The following is a 23,399-nucleotide window of genomic DNA, read 5'->3' on the forward strand; positions in this document are numbered from 1 at the left end:
CCCCCCCCCCCCCCCCGCCCCTGCCCGTGCCCCTTCACCCCTGCCGTAACTGGTCAGAGCTGGTCTATTTCCAGCTGTAGCCTGTGTCTTTCTCGCAGCTGCTGCCAAGCGTCCTGCTGGCCTCTAGCTGCCCAGCCCGACCTCACAGTGGGTGGGAGTGGTTCTGGAGGCTGGCTGGGTGTGTGCCAGACGCACATCTGTCTTCCCCTGCGTCCAACTAAGGTCCCCCTGCTGAGCCGGGAGCATGCCATTTTCCTACCTGGCTACGAAATGAGCTGCTGGCCAGCTGGCCAACACCAAGCTGTCCCTCTGTTTCCCTTCAGCTGCCGCTCCAAAGACCCGTGAGCACTGCTGCGGCCCTGTTGCCGGGGACCCCAGATCCGAGGTGCAGAGGACAGACTAAGGATCTCAGAGGCGGCATCTTAGGTGGGATGTACTTTCACAGTGTTTTCTGCGGGATTACAGTTAACCTCGCGTTTTCCCACCCACACAGTGGCAATCACCTCAGCTCTCACCTCCAAGGCCCTGGGAACTATGTGAGAAAAATCACCGGCAAAGGAAATGACCAAGGAGGTTCTCGGCGATGGCAACGACCCAGGGAGACTTACTGCTGCTGGCCCCAGAGTCACCTGCCTTTTGCTTCATGTGTCCCTGCGCGATTGAGTCTGTGAACAGACACAGGGATTGGGGAAGGAAGGGGTGGTCCACCAGAAGAGGTTGGTCCCAGGACCATCTAGGGGTTGAGAGACTGGCAGGGGCTCAGTGGGCCAGTAACAGCCTCCATGTCATTCCTAGGACCTGCTACCAGATTTAAAAAATGTCCCCATAGATCCAGAACTGGCCCTTTCTGGAGGGAGCAGCACTGCCAACGCTTCTCTTTCCCTTATTTTATTTATTTATATTTTTTTTTTGCCACTTCCTGAATCTAAAGAAATCACCAAGTCACACCTGCTTGTTGGAGCAAGTCAAATTATAAGAGGCTGGAAGAGAAGAAAACAATCTTTTCAGAGCTACAATCCTGCGGCTGACTTCTCAGGTCTGTGGTCTGTCTTCCCGCGTCCTCCCATGCACACACATCCAAGTGGGGTTCTCCACTTTGAAGGGGTGCTGGGAGTTGGCCTCAAGTCCTTGCTCATAAAAACATTTATTCTACTCCTCGACCCCAGTCTCTATTTTTAAAAAAATCTTAATTTTGAATTACTGTAGTTTCGTATGCCCTTGTCAGAAATAATAAGGGCAGGGGCTGGAGAGATGACTCCATGGGTAAAGTGTCTGCCACTCAAGCAGGACTTCCTGAATCTGAGTCCCCAGACCTGTATAAAAAGCCAGGTGTGGTGGTGCTCTACAACCTCAAGGTGTGGGGTAGGGAGGTGGGCAGACAGGAGGATCCTGGGCACACCAGACAACCAGCAGTCTACCCAGACCAGCAGGCTTCTGGGCATACCAGCCAACCAGCGAGCCCAGACCAGCAGGTTCCTGGGCACACCAGCCAACCAGCGAGCCCAGACCAGCAGGTTCCTGGGCACACCAGCCAACCAGCAGAGTCTAGCCCAGACCAGCAGGCTCCTGGGCACACCAGACAACCAGCAGAGTCTACCCAGACCAGCAGGCTCCTGAGCACACCAGACAACCAGCAGAGTCTAGCCCAGACTAGCAGACTCCAGGTTAAGTGAGAAACTCTGTCTCGAAAAATAAAGTGGAGGAGGCTGGGTTGATGACTCAGCAGGCAAGTGTGAGGACTGGGGTTCAGATCCCCAGAAAGGATGAAATGTCTGATGGGCAAGGAGGCCTGTCTGTAATCCCAGGTGGGATGTGCCTGGGAGATGTATGGTTGTGGGGGCGGACGCGGGGAGTTCAGCGCAAGCTCGTCGGACTAGCACAAACGGTGAGAGGGATCTGGTTTCAGTCAGAGACTGCCTCAATACATACGGTGAAGAACAAAGAGGGGAGACATGACAGTAACTCAGGTCTACATACACACATACTACATGCACACTCACACATACATACATACATACACACACACACGAATAAGCATGATAGTAAAACAGCTGAGAGACATCCCAAAGTCTACTTCTGGCCTCCACGCATGACCATACTGGGGAACACACATATGTACAACCACACCCACATATACATAAAAAGAAAGAATTAAAAGAAGACATGGAATGTTCTTTACTCAGTTTCCTGACAAAACTAGCAAGATGTCACAGCTAGGCCAGTGATATTGACCTCATGTGATACATAACCTTCCATCACAAGGGTCTCCCCAGTTGTGCCCCACTCCCCCCCATTTCTTTTGCCACACATACCTTCATGTCTACCCTAGTCTGTCCGGGACCCACAGCAGCCTCCATGAGGTTCTCAATTGTGGTATTTTTGCCCTTTTAACAACTGATCTACTTAAGGAAGCTAAGGCATGGTATGGTAACCTTTGGGGGTGGCTTTTTGCACTCAGCACAACTCTCCTGAGAGATTGGGTGTTGGTGGCTTGTGCCTTCCCTGGCTGGGCAGTGTTCCATGGCATGGAAACCTCACCCTCTGCTGAATCATGACCCACTGAAGGATGTCTGCTGCTTCTAGCTGTTCCCAGCAGTGTTGCTGGGGGCGTTCATGTTCAGGTCTTGGGGGAGGGGTAGGTTTATTACCACTCGGGGATAAATGCCCAGGGGTGCAATTGCTGGGTCATATAACAGCAACAAGTGTTTTAAGAGAGACTGTCAAGCTGGACTCTGGTATGCTTGTAGCTCCCTATTTTAAATATGGAATATCATATATATTATCTGTAGCCGCTTTTTGCCACTGGCCCACAATCACGAACATCTCTCCAATTAAGAATTTCAGTCTTGAGAAAATTGCTATTTTCTAATTAGAAAAAGAGTAAGTCGATAATCAATCCAAATGATGCAGGAAAAGCCCTAAAAAAAACCCCATAGGAATGAGAGAGGTGGGGAGCCCCTTTCCACAGCATCGAGGTTGCCAAAGGAGAAGGGTTTTAGCCTCCATCAGGTGTCAATGCATCTGTCTGTATGTCCAACCTGAAGACAAAGCGGGACCAGTTTGCACACTCCCAGAAACACCTGCTCCGAGCATCCTCCCGATATCTCACTGTTCTCCCCTCTACAGTTAGAATGTTATTGAACTGAATTAATGAGTTGATTTTTGTGGCACTGAGGACTGAGCCTCTGTCCCTGAACTGTCCCAGACCCTTTATGTATTTATTTGAGAGAATTATGAACAAGATCATGTAGGCCATTTATCAGCTTTCATAGCTTGTTTGTTTTGAGACAGAGTCTCACTGTGTAGGCCTGGCTGACAGGAACTTGCTGTGTAGACCAGGCTGGCCTTGAACGTATGAGATCCACCTGTCTCTGTCTCTCAAGTACTGAGATTAGCTCCAGTAGGCCTGAAATGTGGCCTTGGTTTTAAGTGTTGGGAATGGAACACAAAGTTTTGTGAATTTATGCCAGGCAAACACCCTGACACTAGGCAACATCCAGAGCCTGTTAACTCATTCGGTGTGTGTGTGTGCGCGCGCGCGTGCGTGAGTACATGGGTACACATTGTGTAAATGGTACATGTGTGGAGGCCAGAAGTCAACTTTGGGTCTTCTTCCTCAAGGACCATGACCCTGTTCTTTGAGACAAGCTCTCTCACTAACCTGGAACTTGCCAAACCGTCTAGGTGGGATCCAGAGACCTCTGCTTCTTCAGGGTGGGAACCACAAGAGTGTCAACACGCTTAGTTTCTGACATGGGTGTTGGGGATCAAACTTGCATAGCATTTGGCTGGCGGAATCATCTCCCCAGCATCTCGTTCTTAAGCATGTTATTTTCGGGAGCTCATGAATGTCTCCAGTTCCGGATACGTCACTTCTGTTTCATCCGGCTCTGTCCATACATGGTGGGTCCCAATCTTTGGGGGAGTCTGGATGCATATGTACTCTGCAGAAGCTTTTCTGGTCCTCCATTCCCCTTTCCTCGCTCCCTCCCCCTTCCTTCCTTTTTTTCTCCCCGCTTTCTCCCAAACCCAGAGGAAAGCTAGCATAGACGAGAGATCAGCATCACCGCGGCTTAGCTTTGCTGCCCTCAATGGCATCTTGCACTCTAACTGGCAGAAGCTGGGAAGGTACCTGTGCCAGCCAGCTGTCCATCACTGTGACATGACATTCCAAGAGAGAGACAAAAGGCTCATTTGGCCCACAGTTTCGGAGGTTCCATGTAGACGGACATCTCTGTCCCACCTGGTCCTGTAGCCGTTCAGTCCCAAATAAACACAGAGGCTTATATTAATTGTAAACTGTTTGGTCTATTACTTGGGCTTATTACTAACTAGCATTTACAACTTAAATTAACCCATAGTTCTTATCTATGCTTAGTCACCCGGCTTGGTACCTTTTCTCAGTAAGGCATTCTCAGCCTGCTTCCTCTGCATCCGGCTTGCGACTGTGTCTCTCTGCCTTTCCTCTTCCCAGAATTCTCCTAGTCTGGCTGCTCCGCCTCTACTTCTTGCCTGGTCACTGGCCAATCAGTGCTTTATTAAATCAATGCCAGTGACAAAGCCTCCCCCCCCCCCCAGCATCTCCAGCTTGGGGGGTCTTTGAGCCTGTGGTATAGTGTATAGCTCCACACTGTGACGAAAGCGTAAGGCCAAGAAGCCCATTTACTTCATGGGGCTGGGAACACAGAAAAAGGAAGGAGCTAGGGTCCCCATCTCCTTCATGGGCACACCCCCAATAACCAACCTTGCTCCATCCAGCCCCATCTCTTAAAGACTCCACTGCTTCTCAATAGAGCCTTATTTTGAAAAGAAGTTCTTGCAGATGAAAAGAAAAAGTTATGATGAGGCCGTTCAGGGTTTTGGTGGGCCGCGTCTGTTTCACATGTGGGGAGGTAGACCCGCAGCAATCAATGTACCCCATCACCGTCTAAGAAGGCAGTGGGCAATGGAGCAGGTGGTCACCCATTGTTTTTGCCGCCACTGACTAGAAAAAGAAAGAGATTGCTCCCTGTCCCTGAAGGTAGGAATTTGAGTATTTCCCTTAAATGTCCTGCTTGGTTACACGTCTTTAGCTTTTTCTTTTTCCCGGTGGCTCCAACAGCTTCTCCATTCCCACGCTGTCCTCGGGGACAGACAGAAACTCTGTGCCTTGCACAGCACACCTAGTAACAAATCCAGCATTCAGGCTGCACCCTCCTCCTCCTCTGGACCCCTTGCTTCTTTAAATGGGACCTAGTATTCCCGCTGCCTCAGTTTCCCGGGAGTTTTTCCACAAGAGTTATCTCACCTCCTTCAACCTGTTTATGTGGCGCGCAACAGTTTCAGTCCTGAGGACTTCACATTTATCTCTGTCAAGTTTTAATTTTGTTAGCATTGGCTTGAGGCATTTAACAGGGAGAAAAATTAATGGCTGATGAGAGAAGTCGGCGAGAATGCCGTTTCCAAATCACTCGAGTTCTCTTTCGGCAGGTCGGGACACTGGCTGTGTTATCTACTAAGTGATATTTAGGGTGGTTTATTTTTGAGACCCTGGACTGACCCCACAGCGTGGTTACTGGCTTGTGTTCCCTGGCTTGTGTTCACAGGGGTGCGGCGGCCCTCTGGAAGAGCAGGAAGCCGTGTGGTGGCAGAGGAGTTGCTCTCATCTGTAAGGAAGAAGCCAGAGGGGCCGCTCCTGCTTGTGATCCCATGGCTTCCTGTGGAGAAGATGTGCAGGTGTGTCAGTCAGGACATCCATTCACCTCCTTCCACCACGAGCCAGTTTCCTCAAAAAAAAAAAAAAAAAAAAAAAAAAAAAAAGTATCTACCAGCACAGGAAACGTCTCGAAAGAAATTTCCCAAGATATGTGCTCTGTTTTATTTCCGGATGGCAGGATAATGAGTGAGCTAAGTGTGAGAATTCCTTCGCGTTTTCTGAATTTTCTGCCATGTCTTAAGTGAACTACTAAGGCTTATTAGAAAAGGATAGAGCCGCTGGGTCATGGTGGCGCACGCCTTTAATTCCACTACTCGGGAGGCAGAGGCAGGCGGATCTCTGTGAGTTCGAGGCCAGCCTGGTCTACAGAGCGAGTGCCAGGACAGGCTCCAAAGAGAAACTCTGCCTTCTAAAAAAAAAAAAAAAAGCAAGAAGCAAACAACAACAAAACAGAAAAAAAGAATGAGACTAGACCCTTTAATTTGAAGAGAAAACATGGTGATGGTGGCATAGTTGAAATGACTGCAGATGCCTTCAGCTGTGGAAGCTGCGGAGTCAGGTAAGAACCGCGGTGGCAGGTGTGTGTGTGTGTGTGTGTGTGTGTGTGTGTGCGTGTGTAGCAGGACAGAGTAGCTTCTCCTTCCATGATCCTTTTGAAGGTTGTACCTCAGGCTTATGCCTCTCTCAGAGAGCCTAGGTGACCAATCCCAGGGACCCAAGGAATTCTGGAGACAAGCCTGTCAGTATGAAAGCTGGGGTACTTAGTCACTCTTCGAGTCATTGCAAGGATGCTGGCATCTGACGCCAGCCTTGGGAAGGGACACCTTAGCAGCCCATTCTAATTAAGGGACTCCTAGGGAAAAGGATGCCAGCTGCTGACTTAATAACAGTGATCATTCGCATAATCCTTTATCTCCTCTGTGGCCCTCCCAGAGTGTCACCGCACTCGAGCCCCACCTCACATCTGTGGCAGCCATCAGCCTTGTGCATATGTCCCCTGTCCATTCCTCAACTCAGCTGCACCAATTGTTTCTTGCTTTTTGCTCACGGCAATGGGTAGGTTGCCTGGGGGAGCAGTTCTGCAGGCATCCCTGTCTACCCAACCTGCAGACTTTGTGCAGGGGAGGATGGGGATGGGATCAAGTGGGGGAAACAGTTCCAGTCTCTGTCCCTTGGGCACAGGTTCTGTGGTCCATTCTAAATTACTTCTTTGAAGTGGAGTCAGGGCTTCCTTCTTCTCCAACATATCGGTAGAGGCTAAAAGGACAACTTTTGGGAGCCGTTTCTCTGTTTCCACCATGTGTGCTTGGTCCCGGGGATCAATCTCAGGTCATCAGGGTCGGCAGCAAGCACCTTTACCTGCTGAGCCACCTCACCAGCCACTCCGACCTTGGGTGGCCTTTCTAGAGACTCCTGTCTTCAAACAAGGCCACATTCTGAGGTACTGGAATGATGACATCAATGCAAGGTTTGGGGGCAGGGGAAATCGTTGAACCCGGAAGACAAGAGTTGGGAGTGGGTACACTGGCCAGGCATGCAGGCAGATAAACCGGAGCAACGGATCTCAGTTTAGGCTCTTTATTCTGCCTTGCACCCCACTTAGAGGTCTTCTTCATATCCACATCCACGCCCATCTCCAGAGAAACTTCCTAATGACTGTGATTTCCCAATTGGCATGTTCTGGTCTCCTGCGGGCTGGCTGCCCTCCAGCGAGGCAGGCTGCTGGGAAACCTTTCCCTGGGTTCCTACAGAGAAATGCCAGGCTCTGAGAAGCAGGGTGGACTGGGCTGCACTCCAAGGAAGCGCTAGATTCTTGGCCTACGGTGACACTTCAAGACCCTAGTAAATAATATAGATTTCACTTTCTTCTTGCAATTTATATTTCCTGAGAAGCTGCTATTTTCTAGATGATGGAGTCTGGAGATGCAGCAGTATATTTTCTCATTACACCTGGTCCCTTTCGCTGGGCACGTGGCTACTACGAATTTCCAACTCTTCCCATGGTCACCAGCATGGGGTAGGTGACCATACTGTCCTTTGGACTATGAGCAGAAGCGATACATGCCATGCCTGAGACAGGCTCCGGAGCAGGAAGCGTACCCATTTACCTCCATCCCCAAGCAACGGAGGAGCAACAAGAGTCACACTGTGGAGGATGACGGTCCTCTGACTGGACCAGTCACTTTCGACTATTAACTCCAGCAGGTGACCAGCTATTGTGCTGGCTGCTCTCCACATCCCAGAGTATTTCTGCTGTGGCAAAAATCAATAATAAGAGAGATTATGGCGTACAAAGCCTATGCCTTTTGGAGCTTTTTATTGACAGTTCCTCAGCAGTGATAAAGGAAAGGGCTCTCCAGGACAGTGCAGGGCCTCAGAGAACACACGGCTAAGGAGTCTGGCCAAGGCTCCGGTGCCAAGGTCGGAGAAGCTGTTTCTCATGTCAATGTCATGAGGAGGAGGACAGTTTTCCACTCCTTGCATCTCAGGGTTGCCTTCAGCCCGGACTAGAGTCTGGTGAAGAGCTGCCTCTGTCCTCTTCAAGGACGGCTATGTGGGGTTTAGAGCTTCCTCTGCCAAACAGCAAACCTAACACCAACGCCTGAAGAAAGTCTCACGCTGTTCTCCTTTCTATTGTTTGGTTTTCCTTTTCTCTGAAACAGGCTTTCTCTGTAGCATTGGAACCTGTCCTGGAACACGCTTTGTAGACCAGGGCTGGCCTCGAACTCACAGAGATCCGCCTGCCTCTGCCTCCTGGGTGCTGGGAGACTCCACAGCAACTCTTATAAAGGAATCCATTTATAACTGAGGTGACAGCTTACAGTTCAGAGGTTCAGTCCATTATCATCATGGCGGGGAGCATTGCAGCACGCAGGCAGACATAGCGCTGGCTACATTTTGACCAGAGGCAACAGTAAGTAGACACAGAACTGGGCAGTATCCTGAGCATAGGAAACCTCAATCTGTCCCCACAGTGACACACTTCCTCCAACAAGGTCGTACCTACTTCAACAAAGCCACACCTGCTAATAGTGTCACTCCCTATGAGCTTAGAGAAGCCAATTACATTTAAACCACTACAATGTAACCACATTTGACCCTTTACCCATTTTGCCAGGCCCCATGGGAGTGAGAACACACAGATCCCATTTGGGAGAACAAACACCTCGGGTGGGGAGGTGAGTGGACACCCTAGCCAAAACAACGAGGGAGGAACCTGTTTAAGAGGGTTCAAAGAAGTTCAGTGCTAGACAGGGTATAAGGGGGAGCTGCAAGGGGCTGATCCCCTAAATAGCGCTGGGCAAACAACAGCCCAGGAAGGAGGCCCAGAAGACCCAGAGATTTGGGCTTTTGAAAAAGAAAAAGTGAAGGATTGAGGACTGAAAAATGTAGGCAGATGCAGATACAACAGCAGCCTGAGGTTCCCTGGAAGGGGGCTGCAGTTCATGCTACCTGCTCAAGGTACCACCAGGACAGAGAGATCATATCGTGAGACTAGAGAGTGACTGGCAGCTATAAAAACCCCTCATGACTCATACGGGGAGTGCTACTCTCTGGAGGCTCTGGACGTCTCTGATGCTATTCCCAGTCTGCCTGGGCATCATTTGGCCTGCTAGGTTTGCCCTACCCCAGGGCTCTTGGGTATCTACCTCAAGTCCCAGAGGGGCTCAGCTCCCTGGGAGACGGCAGGCTGTGCTTGTCCAGGACTCACAAGCTCTCTCTTCGTCATGCCTTCTCACACCGGAACCCTATGTAAGGACACATTTAACCCCGGCTCTAAGCCAGCAGCTTCCAGCAGCTGCCGGAGAACCTTGGGCAGTCTCTTGCTGGCTGCTGTCAGAGCAGGGGGCAGGGGGAGACTAGGGAGGCACGTGGATGTGTAAGAATGGGTGCTTCAGGATCAGCTCATCTGTCCTCACAGGCTGTTGGCTGGAGGAAAGCACCACCAAGAAAAGTGATGGACCACAAATCACACTGTTTGCAAAAGCAACAGAAGAGGGGCTCCAGGGACTAGGACCTGGGAGGAAGGCATCTTCTGTGATTTCGCTCCCACGGTCATGTGTTGGGAACTTTGGGTCCTATATGGAGATGTTAAGAGGTGATGGATTAGCCAGGCAAGGTGGGATGCACATATAATCTAAACACTCAGGGCAGCGAGCAAGGAAGGTCACAGCAAACTTGGGAAAAATTAAACTCATTCAGAAGAAGAGACCCGGAATTGAGATGGCCACTGAAGAGGTTCCCAGCTTCAAAACAGCCTGGAGAGGTGGTTTCTTCGGCTCTATAGTCAAGGCACACAGAGATTACCACAGGTAGGGGGATCACGCTAGAGATTCAGCTGACCCCAGAACCTGGTTGTGTTGCCCACAGGGGGCTGGTCTTGCAAGTGTGCAAAAGCCAAGAGTTACCATGTCCTAGAGGCTTGCATCAATGTTTCAGAAAGCTGCTGAGGTCGGGTTTCCTGCAAGGAAGTCCCCAGAGGACGATTTCCTGCAGGGAGCAGGGAGCATCAGTTGCAGGATCAACTCTAGTAGGTCCTGGAGACGCCAGGACCAGAGGACGTCTGTGGAGGGAAGATGGAAGTGTGGAGCAGAGCCAGCCCGAGAGATAGGCTACATGTGCTTCCCGGAACAGAACTGAGCGGTGGGGCTACTCAATGCCCTTTGCATCTAGACAATGGCACCACAAGGTCCACGTGCTGGACATGGAGCTGTATTTAGTGTTCTCTCTGCTGGGGATGGGTTTTCCTCTGGCCCAACCTTTCCATGCTATTCTCCCCATCCCTTCCCTTCAAAATGGGAATATTTACTCTTTGTGATCAAATGTTGGAAGAATGTAACTGGCGTGGGTGTCAGGTTGGCAAGGGGTGACTGTGTAACCATTCATCTTAATTGTCACCTTGATGGGATTTAGAGTCATCTAAGAGATAAACCTCTGGCCATATTTATGAGGTTGTGAGACAGGCCTTAAGGGAGGTGGTGGGAAGAACCAGCCTGTGCTCGGATGGCATCAGTCTGTGGGCTGGGGTTCTGGACTGAATAGAGAGAAGGGAGATGGGCATTGCGTCATCACCCTTCTTCCCTGACTGCAGATGCAACACGGCCAGCTGCCTCCTGGTCCTCCTGCCGCCTGTTGGTTCTGATGGACTCCACCCTTAAAGTCTGAGCCAAAGTAGACCTTCATTCCCTGAAGTTGTGCTTGTCAGGCATTTGTCCCGTGACAAGAAACGTCACCAGTGCAGATACACACCAGCTCCCTCCTTCAGAAGTGGGATTCTTTGACTCTATTGTTTTTATTTTATTTTATTTTATTATTTTTGGTTTTTCGAGACAGGGTTTCTCTGTGTAGCTTTGGAGATTGTTCTGGAACTCACTCTGTAGGCTGGCCTTGAATTCACAGAGATCCTCCTGCCTCTGCCTCCCCAGTGTTAGGATTAAAGGTGTGTGCCACCACTGTCTGTCTCTTTGAATCAATTTTTACCTCCAAACCAAGGCATCTCTTTAAGGTCTTATGCTATGGACAGCTGGACACAGGGTCAAGTAGGATGTGAGCCACCTGCCATCCTAGAGCCAGGCTGACCCTCTGTGGTGTGACTTCTTCTCTGGAATAAGGTCCTCGCACAGAACCACCCATATAATGGCCACATTCCAGCCAGGCTACTAGTCAGGGACCCAGGCTGGCCAATCAGACACTCCTCCGTGAATATAGATTTGAGTTCAGTCAGGAGTCGCAGGAGATGCTGGGGAATTCACAAGAGGAGTATATTTGAGTGGTTTGTGACAGAGGCCTGGCTTTTCTTTTCTTTGGTCATGGCTGAACTCTTCCCTACCTTCCCTACACCCTTAAGGACTTCCACAGTCTTCCAAGGAAGTCATTATCTATGCTTGTAACCAAGAGGATCCCAGCTCCCAGACAGGCGAACCTTTGCTTGGGGGAAGGGGTATTGGGTTCTGGCTGACTTGGAAGCCTGGACTCTACTGGACAGGGAGTTTCGGAACATTGTTCCGAGATGCGAAAATACGCACAGGTTCCCAAGAGATCACAGATCTCGGGGGACAGAAAGGACACTGAATCAGAAGACATCAACGATGCCCGCCATCAGGAAAAGAAGCACGAGACACGTGCCTCCCAGCCTCTCTAGGTCTCAGTCACCTTGAAGTTAACCAGCCCAGCCAGTCATCTTCCCACAAGCACCTGAGGTACCATCTCTGAAACAGGGCTATCTACAAACCCCACGGAGTTGCCATAGAAGAAATGAGACGATATAAGACCAAGAGGGAGAGGGGCCCCACAAATGGCAGATTCTCTTCTATCACTGATTAAGAAGGGAAAAAAAAGCCTCTCTGCTTGCTCACAGCCTACAGTGAATGCCTCGGCAGTCTCCTGCCACGGGGCTCTCTTCTCCGGAAACACAGAACTGCATAGGGACCATCTCAGGGTTTCAGGAAACACAGACCTGCATAGGGACCGTCTTAGTGTTTCAGGAAACATGGACCAGCATAGGGACCGTCTTAGTTTTGTTTCCCGCCAGGGTGATGAAACGTCCCGACAAAAGCAACTTGGGGAAGAAAGTATAGCTCAGCATAGCTCACAATTCCAGTTACAGCCAGTCATTGCTAGGAAGTCACAGCAGCAGGAGTATGGGAGAGCTAGTCATGTGACATCTACAGTCAGGAGCAGAGAACAAGGAATGCAAGCCTGCTGGCTGGGGCACAGCTGGCTCTCTCCTTTTCATTCTGTCCGAGGTCCAGGCCACAAAACGGCCCCTCCCCCATTGTGGGTAGGATGGGTTTTCCCACTTCAATTAACCCAATTAACAAAATCCTTCCCAGGCCTACCGGCAAAGCCAGTTCTAACTTAGCTATTTCCTCATTGAGACTTCCCAGCTGATTCTAGATCATGCCAAGGTGACCATTAAAACTAGCCATTATAGGGGTTTCAGAGGTGACCCTGGGCCTGAGGCTCACAGCCCAGCTCCTGACCTTGGGCCTCCGGCTTTCTCTATCCCTTCTGGGCTCAGCGAGTCCTTGGAGGGCAGCACAGCCCCAGGCTCACCTCCACCAGTGCCGGGCTGAAGAACTGCCGGGATTTTCCAGGCTTCCTGCCGAGATTCATAATTGAACAGAGCCAGCCATTCCCCAACCAATAGCCGTCTTCTCCCCCAGCACCAAGGAAAGGGGTTCTCTGTGCTTTCTCTACTTCTAGCTGCTCCATAAGGACTGTTTGGATGAAAGCTTCGGGTTGAGGGCTCCGTTTTTTTTTTCTTTCCTCTTTACTTTCTTCTTTCTTTTTAAATGAGGAACAAATACAGTGTCGGATGGGGCAAAACAGATCTCTGCAGATTCCAGACTTTTCCACAGCTTCTGCAGATAACTGGGAAGTTATGCCCCAAATAACCCGAGAGTTTTAATTGGAAGACCTGTGTCGGGGAGGGACAGTGACAGTGGAGACATACAAACTTCTAAAAGGCACCCTAGGGACTGGCTACTTCATCTCCATCACTTTACTCATTAGGAACCTGAGGTCTGGAGAGGTGAAAGGACATTTCCATGGGGACGGGCTTGCTGGTGGACCAGCCAAGCCTAGATCGCTAATCTCTGGCCTCCCAAGTTCAGCCTTCTTTTGCTCACCGTCTGCTGCCTGCTCTGGGTAAGGGCTCTCAACACATGATTCTACCTCCCTGGTGTTCCTGATATTTAGCCGGTAAGGATAGCGACAACGCCAAACATTTTCTAAGATGCTGCCCTCCCACGCCAACAAACTCCACCTTAATCCTAAATGTCAAAAGTGTCTTTATTGCTGATGAGTCAGTGGCCTGCAGTGAGTTAAGGGACCACCCCCGTGGCAGACACTGCTAACCGATCACAAGTGCTAGTCGCTCAGTCTGGATCGGACTCAACACAGCACCCCATCCAGGGACCACTAATGAAGACGCCAGCTGCTCCGCTGTGCTGAACAACCGCAGAGGTGGTGGCTTCAGCACTCTCTAGGGGGCGTTGTCTTGGCTCTGCTGTCATCCACCGGCTGTATGACACAGGTCCTAATTAACCTCCCTGTGCTTCATTTTCCCCACCTGTGTAAAGGGGATCCTAAACAGGGGTGACCTCCGAGGGATTTCTGAAGGTGACAGCAGGGTTTGGGAAGGTCACTGAGCCGGGCATACAGCAAGTGCATCCAATGTGTTACCTGCTGTTATAACCAGGTCACCAGAAGGCAGCTGTTCTAACAGAGGGAGCCCAGGTTGCCTGCCACCTCCCCGGGGCTGCCAGAGAGCCCTCCCTGCCCTCACATGGCCACGACACTGTGACTTTCAGAATGAGCAGTTTGCCTGACCGTGAGGAGGCCCTGCAGAACGACTCTTTCCCCTCCAGCTCCACTGTTAATGGACTAAGAGGAGCAGCCCGCAGCTGAGCACTAAACTCTGCAAAGCCCTTAGCTAAATGCCTTCCAATTTCTCACTTAAGCCTTGAAAATACCTTAAGAAGCAAGAGCTCCCACAGCTGGGGTGGTAGTTTAGCGGTAAAGGCCTTGCCTGGCATGCACAGAGCCCTGGGTTCAATTCCTAATGACCCCAAAACAACAACAACAACAAACCCACAAATAGTAGGCACTCCTGTAAGCCTGTGCCACACAACAAAGACCCAGGCCCAGAGAGGGCAAGTAACTTGCTAGCAGAGTCCCAAGGAGCCACAGAATGCTCCAGGAGAGATGAGAAAGAAGTGTGTGTGGGGGGGGGGGGGAAGAGACAGCATTTGGAACAGCACACACCTGCCAAGTCACTGTCGCCTTCTGGTAGTCAGGCAGGGTTCACTGAGTACACCTGAGGCGGGGCCAGCAATGCCAGCCACACAGAAACCCAATTCAAACCCAGTTTCCAATGCGCGCCCCCTCTCTCCACACCTGTGGTCCACAGTGGCAAATAAACACACCGTTATCAGTGGCAGCCTGGTGCTGACATGCCCTTTGGGGAAGAGCCACCAGCGCACAGGCTTGAACGAGGCCTCAGAGCTCTGGGCTCATCAGCCACACCTGATGCCCACGTCCTCTGCCCCGGTCTCCAGGGAACCTCGAGTCCTGTCTATGCCAGTCCATTGGCTGCTTTCCAGGAGGAGAGCCACTATTTTGGCCCTCACACGGTCCATTCTCCATGGCAGCGGTGACAAATGTCCCCTTATCTTGCCCAGGGTGGGTCTCCCAGCACTGAGGAGCAGGTGCCTACTCAGTCATGAGCTCAGTCTTAAATTCAAGTCAATACCTACATGCCCCCAGCCTGCCATGGACCAGGGGCCTGGCCAGGCTTGTGGTTCACAGCTGGCCCATTCCTGCCTTTAGCTTAGCAGTGACTTGGTGACTCGGACAGCCTTTGACCAGGCCATGGAAGCCACTGGGAGGAAATGATATCTGAACTGAGACTCATGAAGAATCAGTAAGCCAAAGACTAGGAAGATGTTCCAGATGCAGGGAACACAAGGTAGAGTCAGGGCCAGAGACCTGTATGCATAAGTGGGTAAAGTTGCTATGGACATAGAAGGGGGTGGGGAGGAGAAAGCGGCATGGCCTAGGGGGCTTTTTGTGAACCTGGGAGCCTGGAAAGGTATTGAACTAGCAAAGCAATGAGGTCAAATCTGCTTCTGGTCCTCGGGGTCAGGGAAAGAGAAGCAGAAGGACCAATCAGAATCCAGACTTTGGGACAGTTTCTCATGGATGCTCACCAGCTGATTTGGGGCAGAGAGAGAGGATCCCCTCAGAACAAGGTATTTCCTCAGCTCTATCACCTAACCTTCCATCCCCCACTTCCAAGCATACTTGGCTTAAGACCACAGTAGTTTTCCTGGTCACTTCTTCCAGACTGTACCCACACTCAAGGCCGCCAATGGTCCTGTATTGGTCTTGAGGCCAATACATCGCGGGCTCCCTGTTGGCGGATCTAGATAAGTTGTCGCTGTTTGCAACCCTCCCCCCACCCCCGCCCCCCAGATCTCTCTGCTTCAGCTTCTTCTAGGTTTGGAGCTAAGTCTTGGGGATTTTGCTTGCTGGAAGAGAAAAAAGTAGCGAGAATGTAAGAGCCAGCCTCCTTCCCTCCACACAGGCCCAGCAGGTCCAGGAGCTCCAGGCTTTGGTGGGGCTGGAGGCAGAGAAGATAGGCTGGCCGGGAGCCAGGCTGCAGAGAAACCCCCGGGGAACAGAGCAGAACAATTGCCATTGAGAGTTAAGCAGGCCATTTATGGGGAGGATAAAAGTTAATGAGAAGCTGTACTCCAACCCCCACCATTAAGCCAGAGCAATGCTGGCAAATAAACCACACAAAGAGGTGGATTCGAAGCCGCAGCCTGCTCTGCAGAGAGAGGTGTAAAGGCAGCTTGCTGGAGGGGGGGGTGGGAGCCATCTCCATCACCTTATTAGGGAGAGGGTCAAGGTGTGGACATCGTCAGTTTCATCTAAATTTTCCAGGTGGCTTCTTAATCTCTTATGCACTGTCCCCTTACTAAAGACAGTGGAAGCTAGTCAGGGAAGGAGGTGAGGGCTCTTTGCTAATTTACCTAGAGAAATAGAGCTTTGCTTGGTCTCTAAAAGCCATCCAGGCGGAGAGCGCAAACTCGAAGCTTTGGCTGTCCTAACAGTTTGCACTGGTTCAAGCTTTTCCTCACAGCCTCAGAGCTGAGAAAGATGCATGGGACCACAGATTGGAGTGGTGTGGGCGCCACGTGTTACTCCGATGACATTAATAATGACCATACCAGCGGCTGACACCTCATGGGGACGTCAGTTCTGAGTGCACCGTTTTAACTCTTCTGAGCCTTGCTGTGATCCTCATGTCACAAAAGGAGAAGCCGAGGTCCACAGAGGTTCCGTAAACGTAGGATTGTGTTTAGAACCCGAACAGTCATCTTCAGGACCCAAGCGTTCAGACCACACTGCTCTACCCTCTCTGGGAGTGGTGCGCAAATGGAGAGGGCTGACAATGCCCAGCACGGGAGATGGAATATTTCACATGACCTCCCCTTTGGCCAGATTCTCAACCATACAAGGTACCCGAGAACCAAGGAGGAACCCTTTGGAAATGTGCCTATTTATTAAAAAAATTATTATTATCATCAGCTTTGCTGCTGTTTGTGTGAGTGACGTGGGGAGGGCGTACATGCTGGAGAATGCATGTGGAGGTCAGAGAATAATTATATGGGGTCAGTTCTCTCTTACGTTTTTGTTTGTTTGTTTGTTCTCTGAGACAGGGTTTCTCTGTGTAACCACCTTCGCTGTCCTGGAACTCACTCTGTAGACCAGGCTGGTCTCAAACTCACAGAGATCTGCCTGCCTCTGCCTCCCAGGTGCTGGGACTAAAGGCTTGCGCCACCATGCCAGGCTCCGTCCTCCTACTTTTACAAGGATTCCAGGGATGGGATCCAGGTAGCCAGGGGTAAACCTGCTCAGCCATCTGGCCAGCCCTGTTCTTTTTTTGAGTTAAGGTTTCACATAATCCAGGCGGCCTCCAAATTTGCTATATAGTCAAAAAATAATCACGAGCCTCTGGCCATCCCGTCTCCATCTCTCAAGGGCTGGAATAACGGGTATACACCCCTCTCTTAACTGGAGATGTATGTCTTCTGGAGGTGTATTTCCCGGAGGACTCCCCTCTCCTTCACTCGGCCTTGTAGATCCACCAGGTCTTCCAGCTTCACACCCAACGCTGCCTCCTTCCTTCTCAGCATGGCTTTTCACTGGTGTCCTCACTCAAAATCACCCGCCAGGGTGATCTGATGACCCAGGACTTCCCCACCGTGCAGGAGCAGATCTGGGTATGCCAAGCTTTCTCTTGCTCTCCAGTTCTCTTGCGGGCACCACCCTCCAACCACACTGTACTGGGTGCAACCCTTATTACACGAGACCGTTCCCAAGCATGCTTCCTTTGTCTTGACCCCTGCCACATCTTGCAAACCTTCAAAGGTCATCAGGGCAGGTGCCACACCTTCTAAGAAGCCTGCAGGCTTCTGCTCCTCCATATTCGTTATCACCAGCCTTCTGTACCTACAAGTTCGGCATCAACTGAGTCAATCAACTGTAGGTCAAAAATATTGAGGGAGAGCGTGCACTCCGAACACTTACGGACATTCCTCTTTATTGCCTAAATAATACAATGTACGTATCCTGTATCAGGACTCAGAAGCTGGAGATGACACAGCCCGCAGACAACTTTCTGCAAGTGACCTGCAAATCCGCAGCCATTTCGCACAAGGGACTTGAGCCTCCTGGAGTTTGCTATCCATGGCTGGGGTGGGGAGGAGAATCTATCCTCTATGCACCCCTCTCCCACCATAGCCTTTTGCATTACCTATATTTAAACCGTGTTTCAATCCCTAAGCCAGAGACCTTGGTCTGCTGCTTTCTTTATGTTGGTAAAAACCTAAGGACCCTTGAGGCTGGGGGATGTAGCGAGCACCGGTCTCCTCTGAGCCTCGGTTCTATGCTCGGTTACAAAAGGCAAAAAGAAATGCTCACTCCGCCCTCTTCTTTCTTTGGCCCTGTAGTGAGAGAAATACCCCAGGACCTAGAATGCCCAACCTGGACAGGGAGAGCCACAGTTAGGACATCAGATGCCGTGGACTGAGGTGCTTGTCATTGGCCTTCCAGAGCCCACTAACCAGTGCTGGAAGCCCAGGTTGATGTAAAACGGGAAATACCAGTGTTCTGGAGGTGAATCCATGGGCTGTACCCCCAAGAAGCACAGTGCAGGGTGCAATGTGACCAGATGTCTAATGAGCACAATTTTAACTGACTTGCAGTATGTGTGTGTGGGCATGAGTCCCCGTGTTTGCTCATGCATGTGGAGGTCAGAGGTCAACCTCAGGTTTCACTCCTCAAAAACTGTCCCTTGGCTTCCGTGAGGCAGTGACTCTCACTGAGCCTGTGGGCTCACTGATATGGTTGAGCTACTGGGTCACTGAGCTCTGGGGACACAGATGCCTGTCTCTATCTCTCAGCTCTGAGATTACAAGTACATGCCACCACGCCTGGCCTTTTATGTGGGTCTGGGCATTGAACTCAGGTCCTTAAGCTTGTATACTGAGTTTTTTGTTGATTATGTCACCAGCCTTTTTAAATGATTTTATGTCAGCAGGGTGGATGGACAGTTCCAAGAACAAAACCCAGAAAACCCAGAGATCTGTCTGAATCCTGCCCTCAACACATCTTATTCTCAAGTCTGGTTGATTCTGGGGTCATGCAGAAGACTCAACCCCTGCCAGGTTCTACCCTGCCCTTTTCAAGCCTCCTTTTCCTTGGCTGGAGCTCAAAAGCCAGATTCCTCAGGCACGGCGAGAAGCCACCTTGTGACCGCAAGCTTTCATTATTCATTAAAGCCATTTCCCTGTCGCTGGAAATCCGGGTTCAGGCACACGGGCCACGCATCTGCAGTCCTCTGTCCTCTCCGGGTCACAGACAGAAGGCAGTGATTCAGACAGCGGCTGCAAAAATGCAGCTTGCCAGGGTGCCGTGAAGCAGGTCAGCGGCCTGAGCGCTGTGGCCGGGAGCCAGCACCGTGTCCACCCAGGTCTGAATATTTTACACCTAGTGACTCCGAGTTAGAGGCTTTAGAGCTTCAGCCGGCAGATTAAACTTGATTTGAAACTGGCCCTGGAGGACATTTGTTAAAGAAAAATAAAGATGCTAGATGGAGCCTAATGTCCTCTGCAAGGTGGCTCTGTCTGCTGACACTCTGAGGCTGTGTGCTTCTGGAAATATCCAGGTGTCAGCTCCCGCCTTCCCACCTACCTCTTGCCCCCTTTCTGTCCCCCATCTCCTCTCCCCACCAGCAGCCTCTGCAGAAGCAGCGTGGAGACGCTGACAAATCCCTGCCCCCTTCTGATGTGTCTGTGTGTGGTGTGCGGGCATGTTCACACGGGTATGGGTACATGTGTGCACACGCGTGTGGAGGCCAGAGGTCGACGTCAAGACGACTCTCAATTGTTCTTTCATCTAATTCATTGAAGCAGGAACTCTCCATCGAACCCAGCGCTCACCAATAAGACTACCTAGATAGCTCCAGGGATTCTGCCTCAGCCTTTGGGGCTGACGTTATGGATGGGCTGCCGGGCCCACCTGGTATTTGCTTATGCAGCAAGTACTTTAGCCTCTGAGCCATCTCCCCAAGCACCCCTCCCCCAAAGCCTCCAACTTTGTATCAATGAATCCCAGAAGTCTAGGAGATAGATACTACTGTTCCATTTCACGGAGGGGGAAACTGAGGCTCCAGGAAGAACAAGCAGGTACAGAGAGCTGGTTTTCACACTGCTTCTGCTTTGGCTCCCAAGTTCATGCTGCTTTCCCATGAGTCACCGAGCTTGCGGTCACTACTGGTCAGAACAGGGCCACTTGGAGACCAATTCACAGTCTGGCTGAGGCTGTTCACGGCCACAGTGCTACCTCCTGTCCCCACCTCATACTTCGCTTTCCTGTCCCGAGGAGCCAGGATAACAGCATGATCTCCTGGAGGGTCGGGATTAGAGATTCAGGGAACACATAGGAGGTCCTGACGCACAGCCTTGATGAGCCTCCTGGGTTTCCAGACTAAGGAGGAGCAAGCACTTGGTCACCTGTAGCCTCTTCGCTCCACTGCCGTTGTCCTTGAGGGGCAGGAGCGGGCTGACATCTCATGCACTGGGTTAGCCGGGGCACCGTGCACTCTCGCCAGCATCGCGATGGGGGCTTAGGCAGATGGATGGCTACAGGTAGGGATGTGTGGTGATGGCTTAGGAGGTGCAGCCCACAGTGGCAGCTGCAACAGCAGCAGGAACCATGCTGGCAATGAAGAGGAAGAGCCTGGTAGCTGGGTCTGGCCCGCCCAGCCTCTCTGAGGCCAGGCCTCCAGCTGGGCCCTAATTTGCATGGCCGCTACCAGCGCTCATTCATAAATGATGAAAAAGCTCTCAGCAAATGCTGAGGAGCTCTGCATCGGGGCCCCAAGGCCCCTGCTGGGGACCTGAGAGCCAAGCAGCCCGAATCCCAGGCACTCTGGGGTTGGCCAGTCTACCCGGTGTGAACTCTGAGGGTCATTACAAGTCAGTGTCTCCCTGGGCCAGTGAGCAGGGCTTACTGTTGACATTTGACTGCTGGGGACAGGTATGAGGCACGCTCTCAGGATTTCCCCCCAGGATCTCAGAACAGCAAGGTTTGAAGGTTTCTTTTTGCTGACAGGGTTTGTGACAGCTGGTGCTGGAAAGGGTAGACCGAAGGACATGTTTTCTGATAGTCTGGGGAGTCAGAGATCAGACCAAGGCGAGGGAACACAGGCATGATGGCCCCTATTGGTGGACCAGACTTAGCCTTTGGAATTAAAGCCAGTTCCATCCAGGAGGAGTCGCCAAGATTACTGGAAACACACTAAACTTAAGTCCTAGCCGCCTACTGTCCCCATCATCACAGGGAGACTCAAAGGTAGCTTCACCCAGAGGTGGGGATTTCCACCGTGGACCTCCACACCTCCTTTCCTAAGGGGCCCCGCAGAGCAACCCCACTCTCGTGGAAAGTCCGCGTTTATCTGCAGTCTAGCCAAGGGCAGGCTTACATTGTACGGGTCCCTACGTTTGTGTAACTGGGCAGGTCCTCTTATAAAAAAAAGAACACCCAGAGCCGGGCGGTGGTGACGCACGCCTTTAATCCCAGCACTTGGGAGGCAGAGGCAGGCGGATCTCTGTGAGTTCGAGACCAGCCTGGTCTACAAGAGCTAGTTCCAGGACAGGCTCCAAAACCACAGAGAAACCCTGTCTCGAAAAACCAAAAAAAAAAAAAAAAAAAAAAAAAAAAAAAAAAAAAAAAAAAAAAAAAGAACACCCAGTAAAGGCTGAGTTAAACTAGGCCTTGGTGGGGTAGGGCTACCGAGGCAGCTGTTGAGGGCTCCTCAGCCACAGGACTGACATTATGCAGAAGCTTTGGAACACAGCAGCCCTCCCTACGACTCAGAGAGCCCCTCACCACACGGGTGGGCTCTGAATCAGGGTCTGGGGAACTTTCGGACTTACAGGTTCCTGCCCGACACCATGGCCCCCTCTCTCACCACTAAATCTACCCAAGCAGGACTGCTTCAAGCTATGCAAACCTAACATTCTCTGTCTGAGAAACGGTGTAGTGGTGGGCAGAGATGGGTACTCGTGATGCTATTGGGAAAATGTTTTTTAAGATTTATTTTTAACTTTAAAAATATTTGCCTATTTTGTACAGTCCCTTGTGTACAGAGCCCTCCAACTGAGGTGTATATTTGAATAAAGGATAAATTCTCCATGTTGTCCAAATTTAAAAAAAAAAAGATTTATTTTTGACTTCAATTGTGTGTGTGCGTGTGTGTGTGTGTGTGTGTGTGTGTGTGTGAATGTGGGTACAGATGTCCTCGGAGGTCTGAGGCATCAGATTCCCCTGGAGCTGGAGTAACAGGCAGTTATGAGTCACCTCACATGGGTGCTGGGTATTGAACTCAGAACCTCTGTAAGAGCCCTGAACCACCTCTTTAGCGCTCTGGAAGTTTCTTATTGCTACATGCTGAGTACCTGGGAGTATCCAAGATTAGACTGAAAAAATGACAGACAGGTGGATGGACGGTTGATGGGGGCTTGTCAGTCAGACTCTGCTTGTCTCAGATTTTACAATTCACATAGGGACGCTTGGACTGACCCAATTGTGAGGTTTCAGGAGATAAGTACAGATGCCCCTTTGTAGATGAAGATCTGTGTATGTATGTATGTATGTATGTATGTATGTATGTGTGTATGTATATACATATATATGTGTGCATGTATATGCACACACATATATACTGTATATATGTATATATATTATGTGTATGTACATACAGGTGGTTTTATTACTCCCCACATATTACAGCATGACAATGACTTACATCGTTATTTACATTGTTTCAGGTACTGTAAGTCATCTAGAGACCGTCTGAAGTACTCCGGAGGATGGTCAAAGGTGATATGCAAATACCCCATTTCATACAAAGGGTCTGACTATCCTCGGGTATCCAAAGGGGTCTGGAACCACCCCTATGGATAATAGGGATCTACTGAACAATGGAGAACAGTTAGGTTCCCTGCTCTCCCCTCCTTCCCAGATCCACTCAGCCCATTCGTTCGCCCAGCAAACACATTCACTTAGACCAGGCTAGAGTCCCACAGGCCTTCAGGCTCCAGGATGAGGAGTTCTCCCTCTGAACCACCAAGCCCATGTTTCATGAGATCTGTGTGCACAGGGGAGGGGGGAGGGAGCTGCCATTTGCTGAGCGTCTAGCAACTGCCTGGGTTTGTGGTTGAGCTGATCTAATCCTCACAATAGCCCTTTAAGTCTGGTATTATCATCTTCCTTTTATAAATAGGGATACTCAGATTTAAAGAGAGCAAAAACAAATTCCCCGAGATCACGCTCCTAAATCAGGAACAAAGGCGGAATTCACAGTCAAATTCACCTGCCTGGGAGTCACCCTTTATAATGGAGCCCCTCCATCTGCGGCAAGCAAATCCTAAGGTGGCCCCAAGATATCTCCTGGAGGGTGGGTGGAATCTAGGAATATGCTAAAGCGATTATGTAATATAGATTGCTTGTGCAGGCTGGAGAGAAAGGAACTAGGGAGGTGTGTGCCCTCTGCTCCCAGCCTGGAAGCAAGCAAAGGGCCTAGCTTCTGAACTGTCAATGGGGTCATGGGGCAAGCCACCATGGT

General features: G+C 50.8%; 1 protein-coding gene across 1 annotated transcript in view; it reads right to left on the reverse strand.

Moving 5' to 3' along the window:
• Cacng4 (calcium voltage-gated channel auxiliary subunit gamma 4) overlaps positions 1–23,399 on the reverse strand; it is a 59,617-nt gene that overhangs the window by 10,248 nt on the left and 25,970 nt on the right. The window lies entirely within an intron of this gene.

This window comes from Alexandromys fortis, unplaced genomic scaffold (assembly GCF_014885135.2).
Source record: "Alexandromys fortis isolate MF-2015 unplaced genomic scaffold, M_Fortis_MF-2015_v1.1 scaffold_156, whole genome shotgun sequence".
Lineage (NCBI taxonomy): Eukaryota > Metazoa > Chordata > Mammalia > Rodentia > Cricetidae > Alexandromys > Alexandromys fortis.